General features: G+C 40.2%; 1 long non-coding RNA gene across 2 annotated transcripts in view; it reads left to right on the plus strand.

Annotated features, from left to right (window-relative positions):
* The window catches only part of LOC110592228, a 266,142-nt gene that overhangs the window by 150,087 nt on the left and 99,682 nt on the right, over positions 1 to 16,373 (plus strand). For both annotated transcript variants that reach the window (XR_002481087.1, XR_002481088.1), the window contains exon 4: positions 5,423 to 5,480. This is a non-coding gene — a long non-coding RNA (uncharacterized LOC110592228). The remainder of the gene's footprint in view (positions 1 to 5,422; positions 5,481 to 16,373) is intronic.

Genomic DNA, 16,373 nt, shown 5'->3' on the forward strand with positions numbered 1-16,373 from the left:
GGGCGGGGTGTGTCCAAAGCTGGGTGGGGAAGGTTAAGGGGATGGATGGATTCTCTGAGCCATAGTAACAGCCAAATGTCTTCTAAATAGGGCATCTGTTGCCTTGGTCTTGGGTGGGGATGTTGCTGGTTCAGTCACTGAATGGAGCTGCTTGTGAGGGAAGCCTTGGGTCTCTCCCAAGTTAGACTCTGAATCATCAAAGGGAAGGAGGAGGATGTGTGCATTTGTTTACTTCTTGGGTGTGGGAAGCCTCTAGGGAATAGTCCAAGTAATCAGAGAATATTAACTGAATGTATACTATTGGCCAGATTTTGCTAGACATTATGGGGTACATTTTGGGGTACTCTATAGAAGTAATGGAATCCCATAATTTCAGAGACTTAAAAGGCCTTGGGGTCTAACCAGTTCATGGAATCCCTCTCTAGAAGGATTCTAGACTAGGTTCCACCACTTAATGGTGGTATAAGCCATGAAGATATTACTTGACTCCCCAGAAATGATTCCTTCCTCTGAAAATTATGAATAATCCCTACCCTGTTAGATAATGTATATGTAGGTGGTTTACAAACCATCAAAGCCTTTACAAATGCGGGGTTGTGTTTGTCGTGGTTAAGAGAGCAATAAAAGGCACCATGGGAATAATGGTACAGCATAAATGTGATCACCGGGTCAGGTTCTTCACTGGTAAGAGGACCTTGGTGAGGTTGAGTCTCACTGATATTTGGAAATTTGGAGTCCTCAGATTTGGGGGTTCGTGGGTTGAGTTTTGTTATTGAATTCGGAATGATTATGCCCAGAGGGATTGACCAACCTCTCAAATGCAAAAAAGACTGATAGAACCAGAACACCAGTGGTTTATTCAAATGCCCTGTCAGCACGGACATGCTAAGATCCTTTGATTCTGTGATAATCTTCCTCCTGTGATCTAATGCACTTTACCTATAGCCTAGTTTGGATTAAAACATGCAATTTACCTTTTGCGTTTTTTTAGGCTTGGGAACTTAAGCTCAGTCCTTCTTTTTGATTGTGGAGAAAAGAGACAAACAGGTTAAATCACTCCCTACAGGTTCCATAATGTTTTAGGGGTGTGGAGAAGTGAGTAGGGCGGAGACCTCCCATGTGCTTGGTTTTACCACTTCTTGGGGAGGCCTGGTAAAAGAAACTAATTTTAGACCTCTTTTACTAGTCATTGTTCTCCCATTAAGTGGCTTCAGAAAAAATGCCCTTACACAGCCTTGATTCAGACATTTATAAGGTGTTGGTACATTTTTTTAAAGAATACAATTGGAGGGATAAATTTGGCTGGCCTGTTAATACTAATATTAGACTCTTGGCATACTAATTTGTATAAACTCCCTCATCTACCCTCGGTGCCATTTGGATACCTACCTGGCCACTGCACTCACATTTCTCCACTGATCAAAGGGGAAAAATAAAATCCAAAAAATGTACCAGTTACTTCTTTACTATAGAAAACGTGCATAGGAATCCCCGGAGAAACAGAAATGAACTACTAAAATGTCATAAACATGAAGCTAGATTTTCCTTCATTTGCCCCAGGAAACACAAGAGACTCCTTCGTTTGCTAATTTAATAGTATGCCAGAGGTCTGCGGCCATGTGCCTATCCAGAGACTCGCTGCATTTTCAGATTGTTTCCAGCTGACCTGGTTTTTGGTAAGACATTTTAAGGGAATATCAGGGGTCACAAGAGTGACCTTCACAGATCTCGTCAAACCAAGAATGTCATTCCCAGTGGGGTTGGCAACGTGGGCCTCCCTGGAGTTGCTTTGATGACCACCTAATACCACTCTCTTTCACACCCTGACCATAATTATTCTTAATAACAACTAGGTTGTGTAGCACTAGTAGTCTATAAAAGTTTACAAAACACCCTCACATTTTTAAGGAATCTTATTTAGCGATTTGAAGACTCTGGGAAGTAGAAATGATCATCATCCTCTCTTCATAAATGAGTTAACTGGATGTCCAACGAGATTCAGCAACTTTCCCAAGGCTACAGGGCAGGTCAGAAAAAGAGCTACATTAAGACCTGGTTCTTCTGATTATAGACCTTTATTGATCACATTTCATCTGCTGGGGGGAGGTGAAAACACACTTTTTAACATATATATCACTTAAAGGAAACTTAACCCAAATTCACAGAAAAGATATATGAAGGTATTATTCACTTTACAAAAAGATTCACAACAAAGTTCTTCAAACTCTCAGGATCTCCAATGCAGTGAAAATCTGACCAAATTTACAAACCACTGTTCATATCACTTTAGGAGAGACAACTCCAGGATGAAGGTTTGTAGGTACATACAAGGGGGCTAAGGTAGGGGAAGGGAAGTCATTTTTTGTTTTCTTTAATGGTAAAAAAAAAACCTGCCAGATCTCAAAATAACCTTTGGGTGGTGCCCTTTGACCAATCCCCTTCTTGTCGGGGTGTGGTCTACATTCAAGACAAAAATTATTTAATTGCCTAGATTCTGAGCACTTCAATACTCCAGGGAGTTGTTTATCTTGTTTTAGGGATGACGGGAAAATTCAGTAAGGATTTGAGCCTTTTCATTGTTCCCGTTGCTAATGCTACCTTTTGAATGCTGATGAAAGAAAGCATTTCAATTGCTCAAGTTGGATTGGATCAGAGAAGACATTTAAAAAAAATCAGGCAAAATCATTCTATTAACAAGATTAGTCCAGAGGTTGATGACTAAAGAAAACAGAGAAAACCTAAAAAGGAAAGACCAAAAGAGCTTTCATTTAGAGTAAGCCCATCTTATTAAAAGCTCAACCCTGTGGTCTTGCTTACACAGTCACATCGGTGAAATTGGCTACTTGCAGGGGTGTGATTAAAGCTATGTCTATACAATAGCAAAATACCAAGTTGAAAAGTGAAAGATTCAATTAATAAACTGTTTTGTGTTATCCTAAAAGATGCTGAACAACTGGTTTTGTAGCATTTTCCTCATTAAGCTGACTGAAACAACCAGTGGTCTGGTATCACAGGGATATGGCCCATGAAATCTTTTTGAAGGTTTCTTCTCCTTGTTTTTAAATGTTCGTTTGTAGATAGAGAGATATATATATTTTTTATTAAATTCCTGGCCTTTACCTGCCATTCTACAATAATCCTTGGGATTTATGGGAACACCATCCAAAAGTTTCCATGGATTTTGGGGGCGCTTAATTAAACTCACTCCAAGTGTCCTGAAAGAACTTTATTTACCGATAATCACAATTTCTTCACTTCTCAAATTTTTGCTTAAACTGATCCCATCTGTGTGTTTGAGGATCAATGTGGGTGGGAAATCCAATTACATCAATATTTTATTTTCAGAAAAATAGCAGGCAGGAGGGTCCACAGAGACCCATTACATTTTTGGAGTTCAGTGCAATTGAGTGTTGTTAAATAAACCATTGGCATATAATCAATTGTCATTTATTTTAGTGCAGCACGATGTTACAGTAGATAGAAACAATTCAATACCATCGACAAACAGATAGTTCATAGCCTTAAATTAGTTAGCCTATTTTTGTAATGAATAGAGACTTAATTCGAGTTTCCTCATCCTGGGAACATGAAACAAAATTATATCATACAGTGAGTAACGGTTTGAAAAATTTTAATTTAGTTTGGCACCGCGGGTTCTTCTAATTACTGCTGACTCTTCACACAGCAGAGACAGTGACCCCAAGCCCAGGAGCAAAACAGCTGCTTCTCACCTGCAGACTCATTATCGAACTAATTATTCTTCAAATAATTTTATAATATTCACACTGAACCTAATTCCAGACCTATAAATATAGGCTTAAGTCATTTATAGTGTGCTCTTCTGAGCATTCCTGCATCCCCCGCCCAGCCCTTGTGGGAGACCTTGCAGGCTCCAGCTACCTAGGAGGAGAATTTCTTTTGTTTTGAAAAAACAATTTGTTTTATTTTGAATTAGCATTCTGAATCCATGTCTCCAAGTTCAGGATGGTCAATTTTGCTTGTGGCCCGGAGTGTTTATTAGAACGGTCAATCAGTTGCTGACATTTGGAAATTGGAGGTTTTATGGAAGACTTGGGATTTCTGACTTTTCTTAGAAATTGGGCTATCTGGTCATGCTGAACCCCCTTTTCCATGATACACTAGCTAGGGTGAAGTAACACATTCCCCTTTCACAAAGGGCATGTGCTTGCCACATCTCCATTTATGATGGGGTTCCAGGTATCTGTTCCTGGTCTTCATTCTATACCTGTATCCTGTTATTTCTTACCTTGCTCCAAGGGCTTTAATAATTTCATGGGCTCTAGGCATTCTTACTTTGAGAGGTCGCATTTCACATGGCATCAAATATATTTAACCTACAGGCCACATTAGTATATGTGCTGCCGAAGCGAGCACACCTACAGGCCACATTAAACACAGATTTTTTTTTTTGTCCGTAAAGGATTTGGTAAGGATTTTATAATTCTTCCTTTGAAAATAATTTCATTTTTTTGTCTTCATATTTTGGAATGTATATGTATATAAAATATGTAGTATACATATGTGTATATATATATAATGTGTACACATGTAATATAAAATACATATTAAATAAACTAATATATATTATATGTAACCCTCTCCTCAGTTTTCAGACATTATCATAGGCCCTTTAAAAGTACATAGGCCCAAAGGGCACCTGGGTGGCTCAGTCAGTTAAGCCTTTGACTCTTGATTTTGGCTCAGGTCATGATCTCAAGATGGTGAGATGGAGCCCCTAGGCTCTGTGCTCAGTATGGAGTCTGCTTGAGATTCTCTCCCTCTCCCTCTGCCCCTCCCCCACCTCTAAAAAAATAAATAAAATCTTAAAAAAAAAAGTACATAGGCCCGAGAGACTGTGCCTGAATTGCTTCAGGAATCAAACAATCCTTCAGACCCCTATAGGCATTAGAGGTCATGACTCCTGGCTAGTCATAAATTGGCATTTTAGAGAGATTGGAGGAGACATGGCAGTGTGCCAAGGATGAGGGAGGCAGAGTCCTAGGGTGGGAGGAAGGGTGTGGCTTCCTAGATCTTTTTGAGTTTTTGAGTTTTGAGGTTTCCTTAAGCTACAGGCCTGGGCCTTACTCGCAACTGCCTCTAGGCTTGCAGTGGAATAGTGCTGGGGGTGGAGGATGGCTCTGGGGGTCAGAGACATTTTAAGATCTCATCCTTGAGCACATTCCCTTTTGGAGATTTCATTTTACATTCAATCTAATTAATTTATTTTTAGTTGCAGTTGACTAGTGTACTACTTTTTACCTTTGTAGACTTTTAATTGAGCCACACATTAATTTTAGATTTTGCATTTAGATTTTAGATTTGCATTTTAGATTTGCATTAATTTTAGATTTTCTTTTTGTAATTTGGAGCCAATGCATTTTTTTTTTTACTTCTCCAACAGATTTACGTTTTTTTGGAAAGGAATGGATTTTGACGAAAATAAAAAACATGGGACAGAGGTATGGAATAGAAAATAAATACAAATAGACAATAAATACAAATGTAAGCTGTTTTGCTAATTTCCCAATTCTGTAATTTGCTCTTGATATTCTCTTAGGCCTGATGCATGTGCCTTTGCTGTCTTATAGGATGGCAACTCCTCTGTAAATAGGCCAATGAGGTCTTTGAGGTCTGTAGGATTTCTGGGGGGATGGTTGATGCCTCCCTCTGACTTTCTATGGCTCAGCTCCCCCTCTCAGGTATTAGCAGAAGATACTTAGAGAGAGCTGTTTTTTAAATATGGCTTTCTTGAAAAATCCCTGGACCTAAGTCCATGATATCATTGTAGGACCCTTGATGAGATGAGGGGGAACTTAGCACAAGAGAAATCACTTCCCACTTCTCCTCATGAGACACCCCTTAAATCACTATGTCTCTCAGTGTTGACCATAGTACTGAAAGGTACAGTCACAGGGGGACCTTGTTAAAAAGGCAGATTCCTAGTTCCACCCCATACTTACTGAAGTTTTAAGCCAGGAAGGAACTCAAGGTGCCTTTGAATTTTATGGTAAAAAAATCTTTATTTTCCCTAATCTCTAATTGAAAGATAGCATTTTATTCAATTATGATGATAGGCAATAAGCTATAGCAGTATCAGCAATGCCTATGACTTGTCACCAATGGAAATCACAGATATTTCTGTATCATGATGTTTGATATATCTTGAAATGTCTCTTAGGCACCTTATTACTTCAAAATCATGATAGTTATGAGGCAAACAACTAGATCTTATTACTTAATACAGTAATAAAGAAGCTTATGTATTATAATACCACCTGTTTGTTTCTTTACTATTTTGATAGCTGCATCTTAACTGACATGGGTTTTCTTTGTAACTTCATGTATTTTATTTTAGATATTTAAAAACATTTTTCTGAGAAGACGTCCGCAGACCTTACTAGACTGCCAAAGGGATTGATGTCACTCACAAGGATAGGAAGTCTGGACTGGGGCTGAGACCTGGCTGATAGGTAGATGTAATCTTCAATGATCAGGAGAAGAAGGTTCCAGGCTGAGGGAGGAGCTGGAGCAAAAGCCCTTGTACATGAGAGCACTGGGAGTTTAAAGAACAAAAAAGCTCGTGAGATGAGAAGCAGAGGGTGTGGGAAAAGAGGAAGTTAATGGGTTGGTGAAGTAAGCAGGGTCAGTGTAGGAGTGTGGATTTTATTCTTATTGGAAACAACTGGAGGGTTTCCTCAGGGAGTGTTATGATTACGGTTGTGGAGTGGAAAGTTTATTTGAAAGAAAGTGTTTTATGTGCAAAAACCCCCACAAAATTCTAGGCATAAGTGGAATTACGAAAGGTAACTATGATACTAGAATATGGTTATCAAAATATATCTTAAGATTATTATATAAAAACACGTGCATTTTCTTATCGTGATGAACACTGGGTAATGTATAGAATTGTTGAATCATTATACTGTGTACCTGAAATCAATATAACACTATATGTTAATTATACTTCAATAAAATAATAATTTCAGCAAATCAAAAGTAAAAGTGGATAAACTAAGAAAAACGTGTTTTATTAACACATTAAATAACAAGATCTAGTGTTGGATGTAACAATTATTATGGAGCAACAAGAATAGAAACAGAAAATAGAAGAACAAAGTTGGAAGATTCACACTTCCAAACCTTAAAGCTTACTACATGATTTTTTAAATATGACATCAAAATTTCGAGTGACAACAAAATAGATAAATTCGATTTCATCAAGACTAAAAACTTTTATGCTGCAAATGATGCCATCCAGAAAATGAACAGGTAACCCACAGAAATGGGAGAAAATATTTGCAAATCTTATATCTGATAAGGGATGAGCATCCAAATATAGAAAGAACTCTTACAACTCAACAAGACAACAACCAAATTTAAAAATGAGCAAAGGATTTGAATAGGTATTTCTCCAAAAGAGGTATACAAATGATCAATAAGCACATGAAAAGATGTTCAACATCACTAGACTTAAGGAAAATGCAGATTAAAATCATAGTAAGATACTACTTCACACTAGGATGGCTATAATCAAAATGACAGAGAATAACAAGGGTCAGTAAGAATGTGGAGAAATTGGAACCCTCCTACATTGCTGACTGGGAATGTAAAATGATGCATCCTCTTTGGGGAAAGAGTTTGGTAGTTCCTCAAAATGTTAAACATAGAGTTGCCATATGACCTGGCATTTCCACTTCTAGGTATCTACTCAAGATAAATGAAAGCATATGTCTACACAAAAACTTGTACACAGCTGTTCATAGCAGCATTATTCATAATTGCCAAAAAGTGGCAACAAGCTAAATGCTCATCAGCGTGTAAATAGATGAACAAAATATGCCACATCCATACAATAGAGTGCCACTGAACGATATAAAGGAATGAAGTACTGATGAATGCTACAACTGGGATGAACCTGAGAGACATCATGGTGTGTTTAAAGAATCTGATCACTAGAGACCACATGTTGTATGACTCCACATGCAGCAAAGACAGAAAGTAGATCAGGGATTACCTTGGACTGGAAGGGTAGGAGTGATGGTTTCTTTTGGAGGTGATGAGAATGTTCTAAAATTAGATTGTGCTGCAGAACTCTGTGAATATACTAACTACCATTGAATTATATATACCTTTTCAGTGGAGGAATTTTATGGAATGTGAATTATATCTCAATAAAACTGTTAAAAAGAAAAATAATAGAACCAGAGAGACCACAAGTTAGAAGTTTCTACAGTAGTCCAGGAGAGAGGTGAGAGTGGCTTGGGTTGGAGGACAGGTATGGAGATGAAGAGAAGTGGGTGGATTTAGGACTTTCGAGTTTTGCTGGTAGGGCTATGAAGACTTGCTGGTAGAGTGAATGAGGATAGTGGGGGAAAGAGAAATCTTAGAGGTGAAGTAGGTCTGGATCTCCTTGAGTGGTCCCGTCCTGCTCTGTGCATCTATCATTCTACAACTGAATGGTCTATGAAAATATCCAACTAGGTTATTTGGGCTCTGGCTGGTTGGCTCATGGCATGGGAAGCTTGTAAGATCAAACTGCAGTTATAAACCTGATGGCTGATGGAGTATTTACTTTGCTTGAAAACAAAGGGTAGTGTCCAGGATTCAGTAAGAACGAGGTCTCTGAATTTTCTCTTCAATTCTGAAAAAGTTGGCTATCTGCAGGGTTTTTGAAGAGTAATAACCACTTTAGTCCAAAATGTTCCTATATAGGTCAGAATCATCTTTCTTCCTCATAAGCATTTCCTCTGAGTGTCGAGGGTCTGCTTTCAAGTTTAAAAGAGATTTTTAGTGGTATCATCCCTTTTAAAACTGGATCAGAAGGTGAATGTTCTGGAGAGACTAAAATCACCTGGGTAACCATTATAAAAGACACACACACATTGAAAGACCACAGCACTACTGAGATATGAAGCTTACAGTGTAAATTCAGCCCAAGCTGAGAACATTTATCCCCCTGCACCACCCGTTTCCCTGATGAGAAATAGAACAGATATTTGAAGAGGGGGAAATTTCACATCCAAAGGGATTTTTTTTTTTTTCATCAGAATCCAGCTCGAACATTATTACCAAGAGACTAGTGAGATGCATGGCCACACTGAAAGAAGATGCTGGCTTTGCTCAAAGTGATAAATTGACGTCCAGTGTCCTGGTATTTCAGAAAACTTATGGCCACTGTGTATAGCCAGGGGACCTGGAGACAGAGGAAACCGCAGGTTCATACAAGAAAAAGTAAAGCTGCCTGAGCTACTGAAGTCTTTTTACTCCCAAGGCAGAGAAACACTGGCAAAGCATAAGAGTGAAATTCCTTTGAAGTTGGACTATCCCCTGGATAGAATGCCGTGTTTGACTCATGTGAGGGTAGGGTAGAAGGAGGAAAGGAAGCACAGTCTCCCCTTAAAGACTAGGGTGTCCAGTCAATCAACGAAAAGCAGTGTAACCTATTGGTTGTCAGCATTAGATCTTTGACCAGACTGCCTTGGTTTAAGCCCCAAGTTCTTTGCTTGTGATCTACATGTCAGAAGGCAAATTACATACCTGTTCTGTGCTTTCGATTCTGTACCTTACAATGCAGACAATACTTCTTAACTCATGGGGTTGCTTTGAGGATTAAACGAGTTTTTATGCGTATAAAATGCTAAGAACAGTGCCTTGGTACATACTACATGCTCAATAAATTTTAGCTATTATTCTACTGAGTGCCTCTTATGTGCCAGGGAATGTACTAGATTCTGGGGAGGCAGTAGTAGACAAGATAGAAAAGATCCTTGTACTTATAGAGCTTATAGTCAACTGGAGTCTTATTTGCATAAATATCCCCATGGCATATGTGGTTCAGAGGCAAGAGGTATTGTTCCAGAACTGTCCCAACTTCCACTTCACCCATGATGATTGGGAGTTTATTTATGATGAAGTCTGAATACGTGAACATAAAAGTCCAAAGGTGTGATTCTTAAATGTGGGCAGAATCATGGCTGCTGAATGAAACCCTGTTGCTGGTGGGAACAGTTACAGGTTACAGACTTCTTCCTGTAAATCACTGGCTCCAACCTCAGGAGGTGCTGAATGTGCTGAGATTTTTGTTCCTGGTTTGGGAGTGGCTATCCTAGTAAAGGAAAGGAGTGAATTGAGAGGCAGGGTTTCCAAAGGGGATTATAGTTGTGGTGGTACTGGGTTTTCTGTCTGGTCAGTCCAATTGTTGCTTTCTCTTTTAACCCCCCACTGGGATGGGGAGTTAGCATCACAATGTATTATTAGTATTTTGCCCTGAGAGGGGATTAGTATTAGCAAGGAGGTTTAAGGGCCTGGAAAACCATGAAGACCTCTGAAGGGCTGAGTTACTGCTAATGGTGAAGAATCCATCCCAGTATGGAGCCTGGAGTGACAGTTTCCATGGCCTTGACCAATAGCCCTCTGCTAGAGGAACTGAAATGTCACTCAATAGAAAAGGCAATTATTTTTTGCCCTCCTCTAGACTCCATGTGTATTTTGCATGGAATACTGATATGATGACTTTCTTTAAGCTAATATCCTTATTTGCACACCTCTGTTATGTTGGGGAAGGATGGAAAAGTTAATTCAAATCTTGTTTGAAATTCTACTAGCTGCAACCTACTATCTTCTGTCGGTCTTGATCTAGAAGTTGAGTCAATTACATATAATTATTTTCAACTCCTAAAGAGCTAGAATCTAACTTGAGGGGAGTAGTTAAAACAAGCAAACCCATGTCTATATAGAGTATGCATTGATTGTGAAATAACCTAACGTATGTGTATATATAAGTCCCTATGCTGTTTCTCTAGCTACTGAAAATTCACTTTCTGAAATATCAATTTGTCCTATCGCATGACGGGGAACAAAAAATTACCTTAAAGTTTCGCAGTCAAGAGACCGTTGGGTTCAATTCTTACTCACATCTTCTGTCACCTTCTGAGACTCAGTTTCCTCATCTGAAAAATGGGGATTTTAATACCTAACTCATGGGATTTTTGTAAGAATCATAGGGTGTGTTTAAAACTGGTAAGACTTTGTAAACTCTGAAGGACCACACAATGTAGGGATTGTTATGCAAAATCCCATACCCCCTTGTCCCAGCACTGTGGCTGGTACCCAGGTACTCAGTGCTGGCAGGTTGAATTGACTTATTAGCATAATCTGGCTCAAGTAACTCTTTTGTTTCTTTCCTCTATTTTGCCTCTTTTAGAGCTACTATTTACTACAGTGTGACCTGAGTGATTCATTTAAATTATAGGTTGTAAATGTGACCACGTGGTCGCACTGATTTAAAAATCATCAATTACTTCTAATTGTGCATTGAACTGAATTGAAGCTTTTCACCTGTCTTACATCTCTGTCCTTCTTTCGTGTTCTCTGGTCTCATACCCTGAGGTCTAATGATACCACCCTGCTTCCATTCTGTACCTGCTCCATCTATCTCCACACTGACACCAACCCCATTCGATTTAATGCTTTGGTGCAATTACTTATGCTGCTTCCTCTGCCTGAAAGAGCCTTCTAGCATCTGTTCACCTGGCTAACTTTCATCCTTCAAGGTTCACCTCAACCAACTCTAGGAAGCCTTCCCTGAGGCCCAGATCCAGCTAAGAAGCCAGTCTCAGAGTTTCCAAAGTCCCCTAGCCTGGCTCTGTCATAATGCTGGTTAGATAATTGTGAAATTGCCTGTTGACTAGACTCAGACCTCCTCAGTGGCAGACCTGATATTTTATGCATTATGGTCTCCCTGGTGTATAGCAAAACGCTTGGTATACAGTAGGTGCTCAATATGAACTGAACTACATTTTCCTTGCAAACTCTCTGTATCAATTAGCGTACAACCAAAATAAGCAGAAGCTATCCTGATTATTGAAAACAGAGGAATTTTAATGCAGGGAGTCCATTGCATAGGTGATGGAAGAGCTGAGAAGCTCAGCAGGGAACAATGAGGCCAATTGGAAAAAAGCCAACAGTAGGAAGTTGGTCCCATCTTAGAGAGGAGGTGGAGTGGCCAGAACCACAGGGTTGAGGCCTCCAGATTGAAACTGGAACCAAGCTGGGGAGAGCTGGACCCTCTACTGCCAACTCTGATGCCCAAAGCAGAGACAGGGAGAGAAATGCAGCAGGTTTCCCCTGTCCTTTGGCCTGCATTCTCCTGCTGTTGGCTCTCATTGGCTGCACGCAGGTGGCAGTCAGCCTAGCGAGGCATGCAGTGGAGGGCAACCTCCCCGTGATACAGGGGAGAGTGATGAAGGGATCTGAGGGTGAACAGGCCTGTGGAACCACCTCACTCTGCAAAGAAGTAAGAGGTAGAAAGTAAAACTACCTAAAGTACCATGGGTGTCATCATTTACTCCATTGAGTTAGTATTTGCTTAGTGTAGTAATTCATGACTTTTTTCTGCCTGTAACATACATACAAGATGAAGGTGACTTGCACAGCCCATCACCATGAATGTCACGTATGTGCCCAGGGTTATCAGCCATTGCCAGTGCATACCTCTCCTCTCCTGTGACTCAAGAAGAACATTGAGATTCATAGAGTGACATTGTTATGAGACAGAGAAAAGAGTAAATCAGGGCAGATTAATTCCCTATGGCAGAGACACATTTCATAACCAACCCAACTGTCCCAGTTTCTACCATGAAGGGACTGAGAACCACAGGGCTTGGTTAGAATGTTCTTGCTTCATGTACAAATAGGGCAAGACCATGTCTAAAATTAGAGTGAAAAACTGAAGGAGGATTCCAGAGAATTCATGGGACAAGGACTTTTGCCTCAACTATTTTTTTTAAAGATTTTATTTATTTATTTAATTGACACAGAGAGAGAGATAGCGAGAGAGGGAACACAAGCAGGGGGAGTGGGAGAGGGAGAAGCGGGCTTCCCGCTGAACAGGGAGCCTGATGTAGGGCTCAATCCCAGGACCCTGGAATCATGACCTGAGCCAAAGGCAGACGCTTAACTGACTGAGCCACCCAGGTGCCCCGCCTCAACTATTTTTTAATGGACAATTGCTTTAAAGGCAAACTTCAACTTCTCTGTATAGACATCATCTATACCAAACTATAGAGATGAAATATTTTAAGGGAACAAAATGTTGTGTAGGACTTATGTTCCATGAATGGTTCAAACTGTATGGATATAGTATGCCATTCCTGGGATTTTGATGTGTCCTGGCACTTTTTTCACACTGGAACTAGTATTTTTTTTTTTTTTAAGATTTCATTTATTTATTTGAGAGAGAGAGAGTGAGAGAGAGAAAGAGCACAAGAGCGGGGAGCGGGAGAGGGAGAAGCAGACTCCCTGCTGAGCAGGGAGCCCGATGCGGGACTCGATCCCGGGACTCCAGGATCATGACCTGAGCCGAAGGCAGTTGCTTAACCAACTGAGCCACCCAGGCGCCCTGGAACTAGTATTTTTAAAATATAAAATAATACCTATTTCTTTTTGGTATTTGACAATCCACTTTGTTTTGGTTAACGTGGGCTGTGGTGGAACTCCACAATAATTATTTTAACAGAGTTAAGTCTTTTAAAATTATCAAATCACAAACAATACCCTCCCTCTTCAGAATTGGCATTATAGTTTTAAAATTCAGGGAAGAAGAAATATAGAAGCCATGGAATCTTGCTTATATTAGTGATTATTTAATCACATGGGTACTGAGTCCATAAAATATCTCCTCTTGTTAAAAATCCCTCTTTGCTATTTAAAAATAGATTCAAGAGTGCCCCATTTTATCTTCAGCATGCTACATATCAGAATTTTAAAAGTATTTATTTGTTTACATGTCTGATGTCATTCTCTACTCACAGGGATGGGGGGGTGGGTGTCCTTCTGTCTTGTTCTTTGCTCTGTCCCCAGTGCCTAGAACAATGCCTGGCAGAGAGAAGTGGCTGGATAATTAAGTGTGGGTGACTCACTGCTTTCCTTTCAGCTTTACACTGGCATGAAATACGAGAAAGATGAAGAAGTGATTGACCTTACTGGCTACCATTTTCCCGGGAAGATGTCGTCTAGAACTTGCTCCACTCCACTGAGCTGGGCCAAGCCTTGAACAACCACTTACGTGTGCAGGCACTAAAGGAAGAGAGAGCCCGTTAATTGCAAGCTGTTTTTCAGCGTTACCAAAGGGTCACCACTATTAATTATGACATATATTTGAAGAGAAAGAAGTCCTGTCTATATGGCAATAGATTCCACGGTGTCTAATTTGTTTGCTGTAATAAGGCCAGCCTCAGTTATTGATGAATCCATCATCCACGTCTTGTATGCTGATGACACCAACTCAGTGTCTCTTTCTCGAGATAATGGTATTGCATACAGAGATGGGTGCCGGGCCGTATATTACTAAGCTCCATAAACACATTGCACATTAATTGCTACTGCTGTGCAAGAAAACATTTTTTTTCCTTTTTGTGTTGGAGAGTTCAGTAATTTATATAGGATGACTCAAGCCATGTCTCTAGGCAGCAGGTGAAACGCTGCTAAATCAATCCATATGGTCGGTCTCTGAGAGAGAATCATTTGTCTGACCTGCATGGGTGAAGGATACAGAGCGTCTCAGCCACGCTCAGTTTTTTCCTGCTGTAAATGGACTGGCTCTGGGGTGATGTCTCTACACACCTGATGGGGAAAAAAGTAGAAACAATTATGGGATCAATTTTAACAAAAAATAAATGCAATCTCAATTAATTCAAACGAATAGAACTTTTCTTAGATTTTTTTTTCTGTGTGTGTTCTCCTTCTAGTATCCACATAATGGTCTGAATGTTCCATTTCACCTTTCTGGCACCAACAAAGGCTCAGTTCAGAGGAATAAACAGCTTCTTATCAAGGCAGGGGTTTGGGGCTGAGCTCTTGGTTCCCCAGAGAACAGCATATAAAGTCAATGCCATCCTTTGATGACTCTCTTTCTCTGTGTCTTAAGGACTCGCTTGAACTCTCTGACTTAATTTCCTTACAGTTTTGCAGCTAACTTATTACCTTTATGATTATTTCAGGATACAACTTAAGAAGACATGATCAAGGAAAGCAACTGCTCTCTCACTCCCTCTTTTTCTCCCCAGCCCGAGGCTGGCTGTGCTTTTGGTTTGGTCTGTTTGTACTTATTGAGGAATGAGAATCCTCCCTTAATCTTGAGGGCTCACCTATGTTTTCTAAACAAAAGATACATCTTAAATGGTAGATTCAGAGTTTGGTTTTCCCTATGCATCCACATAGTGTATTTATGTAGAGTTGCGGACTAAAGAATAATCTGATTTACGTAGATGTATCAAAATTTGGTAACTCCTCATTTTCAGAAGCCTAATTGGAGAATATTTTCAATTTTCTTTAATGGGCAGTGAAAAAAAAATGGGTCATATAGAATGCAGGCTCCTGCCCCCTGGCCTTCATCTAACACTTATTCTAATACCATTATTCACTCTTTTACTGGGAGAATGGGGGGCAAGTTTCCCTTATACCATTCTATTTGATTCTGGTTGGGTAGACAACTACAGTAACCACAGCCCACAGAGGTCATCATGTGACCCCGGCCTGGTTAATCATAGTACCCCATCCCCTTGGTTAGGGTGAGTGGCCCAGGGTTTGGTTTGAGACTCGAGCTAAGTCAATGGGAATTTTGTCATGGTATTTTCTATGTGGGTATACTCTCTTCCCCCTTGCAGGCTGCCAGCTGAGATGGTATGAGCCTGGAGTCGTCCAGCTGTGCCCAGCATTCTCTGGGCCCATCCTCGCTCACAAAGGGAACATCCTATAAGGAGAGAATGGGGGGCACACATGGCAAGAAGCAGTGGTGGGGTGGGAGAGGGAGGGAGAGAGAGAGAACACTCAAAACTAAAAGCGAGCTAATGAAAACATTTATGTGCCCATAGTCCATCATTCCATATGGCCAGTTCCTCCTCTGGACTCCCTTGTTACATGTACCCATTATTTCAGTTGGCTTTGAGTTAGTGTTCTGTCACTTGCAACCAGACATGCTCAGACTCATATATAAACCTGACACTAAGCACCAATCACTGCCTTACTTGCCAGTGTGAGTGCCACAAAGTCCCAGATTCTTGGGAGAGCTGCCACTTCAGAGAAAAGCAGAATGACTCTGGGGTTCAGCCTGTCTATGGAAAATCCCAGGCAGCTCATGAAGTGGACAGTGAGGAGAAGGTGGCAGGAAGCACACCTCAACCCTGGATACAAGTCACTTGTCATCTCTCCTGACACCCTGGTATTCTTCTGTCATCCCCTCAGTCTTTCAGGACATGGCTTTCCTTTCCCTTATTTCCTTTTTATCTCTCTCTTTCCATCTGTAACTGTCAACAGTTGCTTCTTTAGTTTCTTGCTTATGTCATTTATTTCTG

This window comes from Neomonachus schauinslandi, chromosome 3 (genome assembly GCF_002201575.2).
Source record: "Neomonachus schauinslandi chromosome 3, ASM220157v2, whole genome shotgun sequence".
Classification (NCBI taxonomy): Eukaryota; Metazoa; Chordata; class Mammalia; order Carnivora; family Phocidae; genus Neomonachus; species Neomonachus schauinslandi.